A 13,319-nucleotide genomic window follows, 5' to 3' on the forward strand; every position below is an offset into this window, starting at 1 on the left:
AAAATAACAAAGTGATAAAAGTTTTTGTTATTTATAAATTTTACCCAATACATTTCATAATATAATTTGGGGCCCCCAATTTGTCTTGATTGTCTTTTGGAGTTAAAAAGTATTGAGTTGGCCCCATTCTTGAACTATTATTATTACATAGATTAAACAAAATATTTTGGATCCTTAGATTTTGGGGCCCAAAGCGATTACCTTACTCATCTTCAGTCAGAATTAGGTTTGTTTTAGCATATAGATAAATAAGTAAAACGTATGGACTCATTTAACCAATTGACAAAAATGAGACATTCACATCAAAAATGCTAATAATTTTGAAATTTTCTTTTGAAATTATCTAAAAAAATAATTGTGCAAACATAATATCTAAACAAATTGAAAACATAAAGTCTTACTAATTACTAAGAGTTTGCGGTTTGGCGGTTTGGTTGCAGCCAAATGAACCTCAAATCCGTTATTCGTCCAAACTAGGCGGATTAGAAAAAATCATCCGTAACAATCCGCTCGTTATCACGCATCCATAAAAAATGCGACAGATCGGTTCTGTTCGGTCAGTTTAGGCAGCTTGATATATCTGCTGCTCACTCCTAACAGATATGTCACATTTTATATAAATAGATAATATTTGAACATATAAGTAAGTTTTAAACAAATAGGTATTCTTTTGGCCAAAAAAGATTGAAAGTTGGACCTATATTGACTCAAAAATTTTAGTGGTTGAAAAGTCAGAAACCAAATTGTCACGAGTTTTAAATTATAGACATTGTTAATGTAATTCGTTCCCTTTTTCATTTTTAATATGTAATATAGTTGACCTAAATAAATAAAAGTGGGTGGGGGGGGGGGGGGGGGGGGGGGTTGTTGTTGTGGTGGTTTTATGGGTTGTGGTGGTTTGGTTTTATGGATTTTAGAACTTTTGGGCTGTTAAAGTTTAGCATGTTGGGTTCATGTAACAACTTAAAAGTTAAATTGTTTTGGGCTCGCACCTAGGTAAAACAAGGATGGCAACAAAAAAAATTTGTTGGTATTAGACCAGTTCTTGAGCCCAACATTTTAACTGAAAAAGCCCAAAAATTATTGAGCTAAGACGGGAGATTCTATTTATACTCAAAAAAATATTCAGTACTCTCAATTTTTAATTATATTTTGTTTAATTATATAAAATTTTATTTTACTCTCATCACATCCTATTATTTTTCCCAAATTACCCTCAAGATAGACCCAAATAATAAGTAATAAACAAACTAAAAAAATTAAATTATTTCAAAAAAAAATTCAATATAGAAAATAATTCTCAAATATAGAGGAGAAAAAAAAAAAAAAACCAAACTTACAAACACATAAGCATTATAAATACAGGAAAAACCAAATTTTTCCATAAGCATTATAAAAATTTTCAATACAGAAAAAAAATTTTACATTATAAATTATCTACAAGAATATTCGTGGAAAAGTAAAAATCAACCAAACTTATGAGCACATAAGTATCAGACACTAACAAGAAAGAGTAGTTCTCAAATAATGTACTATTTAAATGAAAAAATAAGAACAATTCCAATAATATATTATTGTTAATCTAACTACTTGACCTTTTAATTTTTGTCAGAAAAAGAATATAAAAAATAATTGATGATGCTCTACAAAAATTATGAAACCCCTTTATATGAATACTTACCTCTTTTTTGATGAGTTGTTTCAAAAAGTTATTTTGATTATTACTCTCATCAATTATTTGATTTTGTTCAAATTTTTTTCTAGGATTAAGGGTATCAAAATAATAAAAAAACAATGATGTTGATGATGATTGTGAGTTTTGGTAGGGTGGATTGTAGTTTTGGAGGGAGGATGAAGAAGAAGAAGAAATAACTATAATCTCTTGGGGAAGAAGATACAGAGATTTAAATAGGAATAACTTATTATGGTGTACTATAAGAAAAAAAAAATATTTTAAAGTTTAATATGCATTGTCTTTATTAATAAATCCATATCAGAATATAATATGAATTTAAATTAAGCGTGTTAGAGATATATTTTTGGTTCAAATGGAATCCACCAGCTAAGACGGTAGATAGAAGCTCAAAAATTATTGGGCTATAGATTGTGGTTTTTTTTCTTTTTTGTTTTGCCAAAAAAAAAAAAACAACTGAAAAATTAAAATTATATTATAAAATGGGTCATATCTAAAATGAGTATGATCCAAGCATTTTGACATCTAAGGCCTAGTTTGGGAAGACTAAATAAGTGTACTTTTTGACTTTTTACGAAATATGGGTTGAGTTTGGGTTGTGTTTGAATGTGTTAGAGAGGTGATGTGACTTAAATAAGATGATGTGACTTAAATAAGATAATGACTTTTTAACTTTTTATCTTTTTTTCAATCATGCCAAACTTGACCTAAGTACAACATTTTATTTTTTCTACCTTGTCCTTTTTTTTTTTGTGGTTTTTTGGGGCAAGAAGCTAACCGTGCGAAGACAGTTCATTGGTCCAAAAAAGAAAAGAAAAGAATGAAACTAGTTCAAACTCCCCCCCCCCCCCCCAAAAAAATTTTCTATTCACACAGGATTTTTTTTTAAAAAAAAATGACAAAAATGAAATGATATTATTATTATTATTATTATTATTATTATTATTATTTTATTTTGAAATAAAGAGTTTGTCAAATCATTATGTATAAATTTTTTATTTGTATGATATTATTAGAAAAAGTTAAAAAGAAAAAAAAGGAAACTAATTGACTTTTGGGAGCATTAGTCCAACGATGTACAGTTAATTTAAAATGGAGGCATAAATCTTCACCGTTGAGAAATTCAATCGTTTGAATTTTCTCATTATTGCAGTGTCTCTCAAGTTCACTCCTAGCATATTGAAACCCCACATAGGCTTCAACATCAAAGATATTTTTATCAAGATGGGACCACCCCTTTGTAGGGTTTTCACATAATGAAAATGAAACATCAAAGAAGCTCCTAGATATTGACCAAGTCCCAACTTTGGAGTTCTTTGTATGGATATACATACCTTTATAATGTTCTGTACACTATAGTTTTTCTTTTGTCTGTGGTATAGAAAAATTTAGTTACTGATTGGTGATGAACAAAACTGAATATAAAAAATGTGATGATTTTATCCAAAAAAATGAAGTGTTTTTGTGATTTTACTTGGTATTGAAATTGATCTTATTTATATATCATACAAAAAGACCGTACTCACAGTTACAAGATATAGCCATATTTATCATGTAATGTAATCATCTATTTATAATTAAAATTGACTTGTTTGTGAAAGTGACTTGACTTATTATTTAATATAATAATACTTTTTATTTATTTTTTAGAGAATAAGAAAAAGAAACTACAGTAAAACTGGTCCACTAACATCAATTCTTATACTAGAAATTTCTAGTAGAAAGTGGTTACTTATGCAGTGAGCAACGGGAAGTTTGATTTCTATTGATGGATTCAAATTCGATTTTGTTGTTAGTTTTTGTAATTAATTTCTCAAGCAAATTCAGAAAACTGAATTCATTTAAGTTTTGAAGGGAGTTAGGCATCATGAAAAAAATATTATAAAACGTTTTATGAAGATTATTTACATTTAGATTACACACACAATAAAATATCACATACTAATCAAATAATAAAAAAATTTCATAAAATATTTCTTGATACCTAAGATTACTTTTATAAACATGGATCCAAGCTTTTCAATAACTTTCTCAAGCAATAAAGCAAAGAAATGAAAGGCACCCATATTGATGAAACATTTTGGACCATCCTTCAATCAAAATACAAGTCCAAACAAATTTACTTTTTGAGTGTAGCCCCTCAAACTTGGTCATCCAACCCATCCAATTGATGAAACCTTTGTTGACTAGCCTTCAATCAATATCAAGTCCAAACAAATGCACTTTTTGGGAGGGTCCTCCACTCCAACTTGACCTTCCGTAACTTGTATGAATGTTTCTTCCATGCTCAAAGAATGGCAATAGGCGGAGTCTAGTATGAGTTATTCTCTCTGATTTCACTTAATTTAAAAAAATATCATTACGATCATATTCATGATTCAATGAGACAAAAAGATGACAACAGTAATTCTATGTTAAGTTTGTGAAATTAAATATATAATGATTCATTTTAAATTATATGAACACAAGACTACTTAAGTCACATGAGACATTAGTCGCACATCCGAGTAATAACCCCACCTTACACACATAGGTCCATTTTTGTAAATGTTGACTAGCATTTTATTTTTATTTTTTTAAATATATATGTAATTTATTGTTAGTAAAGTTTTCAACTATCTTGGTATATTGTTTCACAATGCTTACATAATATATAAGAGACAATTTATTAATTTTTATAAAGTGCTAGTATAAATAAATTAAATATGTCACATCAAATAATAACATTAAATACAATAATAAGTAAAATTAAATATGTTCAGACCGAGGAAACCTTGCTCCACCCACCATTGTCGTGTGTGACCCAAATCCAACTTTAGGCCTCTTAAATATAAGCTAGACCCAATCATTTTGGGCTGACCCAATTTATTGTGCGGCTTTTGTTAACTCATTTTAGTTCATTTTGTTTAAATACTGTTGAATTCATTGCATAAAAATTAACGAAGAGATTGACTTCTCTCCAGTTTGAGGTCTCGGATCCTTAACTAGAGCCTAGTCCATAGCACTAAATAGCGTCACGTCAATTATTTTTAGAAATCAAAAGCTTAGATTCAATCTTTATACAAAAATTAAAATTTAAATCTGACCAAAAATTTTGACCAAAAATTTGGATCTATTTTTAGACGTATCACTTAGGTTTCGTGAGTAGATGGTCGAGTTTGGATCTTTGGTTTGCAGAGAAATGTTGACTTGGCACTATTTGATGCTCAAGACTACCATTCTAGTCCAACCTGAACAGAAAAATTTGAATCTTTAGTAATCTAGCTCTATTATTTATTATCATAATTTATTTTTGATTTTTGTAGTTTTCATGCAAATTCTAAACCTCTTGTAGTTGATTTTTATTAAGTCTTTTTATTAATTTAATTATTCGTTATTCTAATAATTTCACTACTATGCTTTAACAATTAACTAAAATGACCCCCATGTGTGTTAAAAAAATCCCATGATAGGGAAAAGGAGTTAGTAATTTGATGTCGGATGGGACAATATTCTCTCTTATTATTTCATAATTTTTTTCCCCATGGGTTCAACTTGCACTATTTGCATCAACATCATGAAATTAAAACATACAATTTAACCATGGTACGTATACCAAGACAAAATAATGGTCAATTTTTATAAATCAAGATAATTATTTGACCATAATCCTTCCATCAACTCCACTATCCATGAATGTATATCATAAAATACAACCGATTTGAATTATTTTACATTTACACTTACTTTTGTAGCTTTTTGTGTCACAATATATACTGGATTATCCCCAAATTTAAAAAGATTGATCTATTTTCCAATAAAATTGGAAAAGATATTTCAAAAGAATCAGATCATCTATCCTCCTTGTTGGAGAAAATACCAGAAACTAAACTATATTATTGATAAATGATGCAAAAAAAATGAGATACAAATAGATCAGGCTGAGGCACGGATATCTCATTTTTTTTAAGGAGATCAAGCCCACTGCAGTAGGAAGAATCCAAATACCGATGCAGCAGTCACAATACTATGACTTGTCCCCTCCAGGATACAACAGCCCGACCACTTGTCGTATGGTTCAGGCCAACTCTACACAAGATGGTGAACCCAAAGCTCCATCAATAAAACACCCTTCTTTGCTAGTAATCTCTCTTGTATAGAAAATAGTTTTTTTATAGTTTTTTTTTTTTATAGAGAGAAAAGAGTAGATGAGAGGGACTATTTATAGGCCACTAGGATCTTACAGTTACACCAAAAAATAATGACCATTAAATAAGAGAAAATGGTTACACCAAAATAATAACCATTAACCATGTTCATGAATTCTATTTAACCTCCATTTATGACCAAGAGGTTACCAAAGTAATAAAACCCCATTTATGAAAAAGATAAACCAATAAGTAAATATAAGATATTAAAATGGTCCAACAATCCCCCACTCATTTTAATATCAACAAGGATAAAAGAGATTACCAAACAAAGATAGATTAGTATGCATCATGAAGGTGTGCTCTGCATTGAACCTTCATAAGTGAAACAGCAACCTCTACTCCAGAGTCGGTCTCAGACTTGAACTATGACTGCTTAGAGGAAATAAAGTATTACTGCCCACATATAATAATCCAGGTGTTGACATGAGCTTTAATAGCCAGCACATTATGGCCTTGTGCTAATCCCAGTTTTCATGAGCATATTTGAGAATAAACCTTGTTCTCATAGAAAGCGGCCCCACTTTCATGCTCACATAGGTGAAATCTATCAAGGATGTTCCTGTAATTTACACACCCCACTCAATAAGAGCTACAGAATTTCATTAAGAGTATAAAAACTCAACCCTCCAACACTACAGGACAAATGCACTTACATCATAGGGATGGATAACAAAATATTAAAGAGTGCATTTTTTACAACCACCATATGATTCGTTCTTCCCATTGAACCTAGTTACAGGATCTCTGGTCCCTAGGTTGGGTATCCTCATACATGGTTTATGATTTTATAGGCTTCAAACCCATCCCCCTCGATGTATTCCAGACCCTATCTCTCGCCAAGGCCTTGGTTAATGGATCCGCAAGATTATCACAAGATCTTACATAATTCACAGTTATGATGCCATTACTCAAAAATGATCTCACATTACTGTGTTTCCTTCTAATAGGTCTGGATTTACCATTATAAAAATGATTGTTCACTCTACCAATAACAGCAGTGCTATCACAACGAATTAACACAGGAGGAATTGGTTTTTCCCAAAAAGGAATTTCATGTAACAAATCTCTAAACCAATTCGCTTCCTCACATGCTGAAGCTAATGCTATAAGCCCAGCTTCCATTGTAGAATTAGCAATTATCGTCTGTTTTTTAGACTTCCAACATATAGCACCACCACCCAAGGTAAAAATAAAACCCGAGGGAGAGAGAGAATCACCTGACAAAGTGTTTCAATCGGCATCACTATATCCCTCAAGTACCGCAGGATACTTGTTATAAAACAAACCATAATTTTTTGTTCCAAATAAATATCTCATAATTCTTCCCATGGCTAGCCAATGATCTCGACTTGGTTTGCTAGTAAACCTGCTAAGTACTCCAACAGCATATACAATGTCAGGTCTAGTATAGTCAGTAGCATATCTCAAACTACCAATCATGTTAGCATATTCCTTTTGATTAATCACTTCTTTGTCATTTGTTACAACAGATAAGTGTATGCTTGCATCAAAAGGAGTAGCAACATGTTTACAGTCTAGAAAATTATATTTCTTCAAAATTTTCTCAACATAATGTGACTGATCAAGAAAAATACCATTATTAGTCTTGGTAATTTTAATTCCCAAAATAAAATTAGTTTTACCAAGATCTTTCATATCAAAGTGGCTATTAAGCATATTTTTAGTCTCATTTATAATATGCAAATTAGAGCCAAAGATAAGTAGATCTTCCACATATAGGCTAATAATCACATATGCATTCTCACAAGTTTTATAATATATGCATTTATTACATTCATTAGTCTTATAGCCATTCTCAAGCATGCAGGAATCAAATTTCTCATGCCACTGTTTAGGAGCTTGTTTTAAACCATAAAGGGATTTAGTTAGCTTACACACTTTGCTTTCTTGGCCAGGCTCCACAAAGCCTTCAGGTTGGTCCATGTAAATCTCCTCATCTAGATCTCCATTTAAAAATGCTGTTTTTACATCCATTTGATGAATTTTTAAATCATGAATTGCAACCACTGCAATTAACAGTCTAATGGATGTTACTCTAGTAACCGGAGAAAAAGTATCAAAGAAATCAAGATCAACTTGTTACTTAAAACCTTTAGCGACAAGCCTCGCTTTATATTTATCTATAATTCCATCCGGTTTAAGTTTTGTACGAAAGACCCATTTACACCCAATAGTTTTACAACCTGGAGGTAAATCCACTAACTTCCATGTTTTATTTGAAAGTAGTAAGTCTATCTCATCATTTACAGCCTCTCTCCAGAAAATAGCATTAGGTGATGATAAAGCTTCTTGTACCGTATGAGGAATTTCTTCCACATTGTAAAGATAATAGTCCGGGCCAAAATCTTTTTCAACTTTAGCTCGTTTACTTCTTCTTGGTTGGATTTGAAAATTTTCTTTTTCTTGAAAAACTTGAGAAGGAGTAAAAAAGTTAGGCATAGATAAAATATTTTCAGATATTATTTGACCCCCACTATTTCTAGATTTGAAAGGAAATTTATTTTCATGAAAAATAGCATCACCTGATTCAAAAATAATATTATTTTCCATATCAAAAAATCTATAAGCTGTACTATGCAACGCATACCCAAGAAAAGCACAAGTGGTAGCTCGTTCACCCAATTTAGGTCGTTTAGGATCTGCAAGCCTCACAAAAGCTAAACAACCCCAAACCCTCAAATAACCTAGATTTGGTTTATGCCCCCGCCACAACTCATAAGGGACAATTTTAGTCTTTTTGTGTGGCACTCTATTTATCACATGGCAAGCTGTCAAAATAGCCTCACCCCAAAAATTTGAGGGAGCACTTGAATCAATAAGCATAGCATTCGTCAAGTCAATTAACGTTCTATTTTTTCTTTCAGCTACGCCATTTGATGAAGGTGAATATGGTGGAGTAGTCTCATGAATAATTCCCAATGACTGAACAAAAGAGTTGAATCCTAGAGATTCATACTCCCGGCCTCTATCACTTCTAATTCTTTTAATCTTTTTACCAAATTGATTTTCCACTTCAAGAAGGAATTTTTTAAATTTCTCAAAAGCATCACTTTTATTTTTTAATAAATATACGTTTGTATATTTTGAAAAATCATCAATAAAAGTGATAAAATATCGGTTACCACCCCGAGTTAAAATTCCTTCAAACTCACACAAATCAGTATGAAATAATTCTAGCAATTCGGTATTTTTTTCAACACTTTTATGAGGCCTCTATGTAATTTTTGCTTTACTGCAAACTTCACATTTCTCAAAACTTTTTGTCACTTTAGGAATTAATTCTAAACTACACATGATTCCCACATATTTACTATTTATATGACACAAGCGAGCATGCCAAAAATTAATAGAAGACAGCATGCAAGTGGTGTCATAGTAATAATCATAAAATTAATCAGCAAGGCAATTTAAGAGATAAAAGCGACATTTATACTCATCTGTATTATAGGAGGTCACTTTTGCTTCATGTGCCTCATAGTCTTCATCATTCATCTGCTCGGTTGGGATTTTGTTCGGATTCTTTTCGGTAAGAACATATGCAACTTTCAAAAGGCTAAAATAAAAGAGAACTTTTCCTTTCCACCTCTTAAAATGAATTCCTTTGAACTTGAAAGGTTTGTTGAGATCTCCAATTCCATCATTGGTTTTTTCTGGTACTTGTTCCATGGTTGATCTCCTTAAAATTGTTGGAGAAAATACCAGAAACTAAACTATATTATTGATAAATGATGCAAAGAAAATGAGATACAAATAGATCAGGCTGAGGCACGGATATCTCGTTTTCTTTAAGGAAATCAAGCCCACTGCGGTAGGAAGAATCCAAATACCGATGCAGCAGTCACAACACTATGACTTGTCCCCTCCAGGATTCAACAGCCCGACCACTTGTCGTATGGTTCAAGCCAACTCTGCACAAGATGATCAACCATCAATAAAACACCCTTTTTTGCTAGTAATCTCTCTTGTATATAAAATAGTTTTTTTTTTTATAGATAGAAAAGAGTATATGAGAGGGACTATTTATAGGCCACTAGGATCTCACAGTTACACAAAAAAATAATGACCATTAAATAAGAGAAAATTGTTACACCAAAATAATGACCATTAACCATGTTCATGAATTCTATTTAACCTCCATTTATGACCAAGAGATTACCAAAATAATAAAACCTCATTTATAAAAAAAATAAACCAATAAACAAATATAAAATATTAAAATGGTCCCACACTCCTTTTATGTCCCATTCTCTTGTTATCGTGTAATTGGTCACTTGACAACTTTTCGTGCCATACTGACTTTGTGACAACAAGTGGAGGAAAGATATGAGATAAACCAGGTTAGGAAAATTTTATAATTTCTTCAAATTCATCCATTAAACCTAATTTGTAGGTAGCTGCCACACGTGTGCACTTGAAATAGTGTTTGCTCCAAATGGGTTAGAAAATCTTAATACTACCACAACCTTTTCCCTTTTTCTTTTTTTAAATCTTCAATTTTTTTATTTTTTTATTTTTTTTCTACATTGGTAGTATATAACTTCTCTGGGCACAAGTTAAACTGTAGCTTTTGATTTTTGTCTTGCGCATTGAAAAAGGCATTTCTAGTCAAATTGAATACTCTAAACAAAAAAAAAATCTGCACAATTTATTTATTTATTTTTTGAACTGAAAATTTTCAGACATTTAGAAATGCTGTTTGTGCTAATGAATTTCTCATTTTCTTGCTTTTCTTCTTTGGTTCTCACAACAATTTCTACACATTTGAAATAGAGACTTGTTAGGATTCTATTAGTTTGACATCAAACTTTTAGGATTTTTAACAAAATTTTTAAAAAGTCAAGATTCTCTTAAATTGAATAGATGTTCAATTCGAATTGGGATCCTCCCCTTGAGCCCCTCCTTAATTCCCTCATTGCAGGGGCCTTCGGGTCCACTTTGAGGCCCAGTTTTGATAATCCGAACCGTTAATATTTTTAGATTTATACAGTATATCATACCTGTAAAAAATCAAATTGATCGAATATCATAAAGTATGTGTTCGGAAAATTGTTTATTAAAAAATAGTTTGTAGTCCCAATTTTCTGAACGCATACTTTCTGATATCCGATCAACTTGATTTTTTACAGGTATAATATACTGAATAAATCTAAAAATATGAACGGTTCGGATTATCAAAACTGGGCCTCAAAGTGGACCCGAAGGCCCCTGCAAGGAGGGAATTAAGGAGGGGCTCAAGGAGGGGATCTGGACTCGTTCAATTCAACTATTAGGAAAAAAAAATTATAAAAACTGTATTCATTGTCAAGATGAATAGAAGAAAAACTTATTTCATTTTAAAATAATACTTTTAATATTCTCAATTCTAGGTGGGACCAATGGAACAAATAGTAAGTTTGTAACATATAAAAATCGTGCCTAATGGGGAAGAGAACTCTAGGTCAAAGAAAACAATTTGTGGAAGCAACATCTAGATGAACTCATGGGGATGCATTACCATTTGATCTACCTAAGTAGGTAATGTTGGTGAGCTGAAAGAAGACTAACTAATCAAAATTATTAAAAATAATGGCAATGTGGTGGGTCTCAGAGTTGAAGAGAGAGAATGGAAACATCACCATGGTGTGACCATGAAAGAGGCTTCCTTTGTTTTGATCCATCTATTGTAAGATATGGAGATTACTTGATGATTTTGAGAATAGTCAAGTGGTGTTTTAGAAAGAAATGTATTGTCTTTATTGTAAATGTGAAATTTACAATTTTATATTGGAGATATAGAAAAATAAAGAATAAATATAATAATTGGTCATTGGTTAACGACAAAAATATATAATGGCCTTCAAGTACCTAATAATTTTTTTAAAAAAAAAAAAAAAAAGATTTAAAGAGTTAGTAAACCAAATGGCATCATAGCTTAGGCAACTTGATTAAGGTGGGACCCAAAATTCACTTAGGGGTGGACCTATATGCTACATGTTTTTTTATTGTAAAGGAAGGGTGCATATTAAAAGGAATGATATACAAACCATATCCCCTCGTATATTTTATATATATAAAGTTTGGACACATTTTTTGGGTGAAAAAAGAAGGGATGGGCATGACATCAAAAGATTGTAGCAATCAATCAACACACATAACACAAAGGAGAGAGAGAGAGAGAGAGAGAGAGAGTGAGATCCACATCCATTCCACTTTGAGTCTTAGTGCCCTTACATGGCTACCACCACTAGTCGCAACCAAATCTAAATTTTAATTTCAGTTGAATAATATTACGATCATCAAATTTTTATATCAAATGATAGGATATGGCATTTATGTATGAAAGTCATTTTTGACATGTAAATTAAAAATTGAATGAGTTTGAAGAGAGACCTTATATGAAATTAGATTCACATCATGTAATATCTAATAAGTTTACACTTAATGGTAGTAAGTATAAAAATTTTTTCTTTTTTTTTTTTTAATTTTTATGACCGGGTATCCGAACTAGTTTATACGAATCTTGACTAATTTCGGAATTCACGCAAAGCGCCTTCTCCACATGGATCGGGCAAAATTTCGAATAAAGCATGCTGGTGTAGTAGCACCAAGGAGTTGAATCTAAAACATGAAGAGAGCACATTTGCAAGCCCCAAGCCATACTCAACTAGGCCAATTCATTGGGATTAAGCTAGGTATAATTTAGAATGTACATAGTAATTCTAATAAAAATTTGAACGAACACATCATTACTCAAATTTGTTAGAACATAGAGGATTAGGCATGCTGTTTGATCATGACTTAAATGTCATGTTTGATGGATTAGGTTAGATGATATTGTTAGTAAGAGGATGGTTAATAAAAAGATTGTTAATATAGAGATTGTTAGTGAGGAGATTAAGTAAAAGTGTGTTTGTTATGATGATAGTGTAGGAGATGACTAGTGATGAAATTGTTAATTTTTTTTTATATAAAATAAATAAAAAAATTATTTTTATATTAAAAAAACCAAACAAATATTAAAATAAACAGGTGCACTTGGTGAAAAAAAAATTAAATAAATAAATTTTTTATATAAAATAGACTCAATCTGCTCACTATTTTCTTAATCCCATCTAAAATCCAACCAAATTAATCCCCCTACTGAGGGGGGATTAGTAAGCCCCCCGAACTATTACTCCTCCCTCCCAAATTATTATCAAATAAGTTGTGGATAAGATCCATAGTCATAGCACTCCAATCCCCCTCCGATACTGGTAAACAAGCATGGCCAAAAGCCATTACTTGTGAGTTGTGCCTTTAGGTCATGTTTGTTTGGCGGATTACGTTGGATGGGATTGTTAGTGAAAGGATTGTTAGTAAAGAGATTGTTAATGTGGGAATTATTTGTGAGAGGATTAAGTAAAAATGTGTTTGTTTTGATGATAGTGTGGGAGATA

The sequence above is a fragment of the Camellia sinensis genome, chromosome 11, assembly GCF_055761805.1.
Source record: "Camellia sinensis isolate YWXY chromosome 11, ASM5576180v1, whole genome shotgun sequence".
Classification (NCBI taxonomy): Eukaryota; Viridiplantae; Streptophyta; class Magnoliopsida; order Ericales; family Theaceae; genus Camellia; species Camellia sinensis.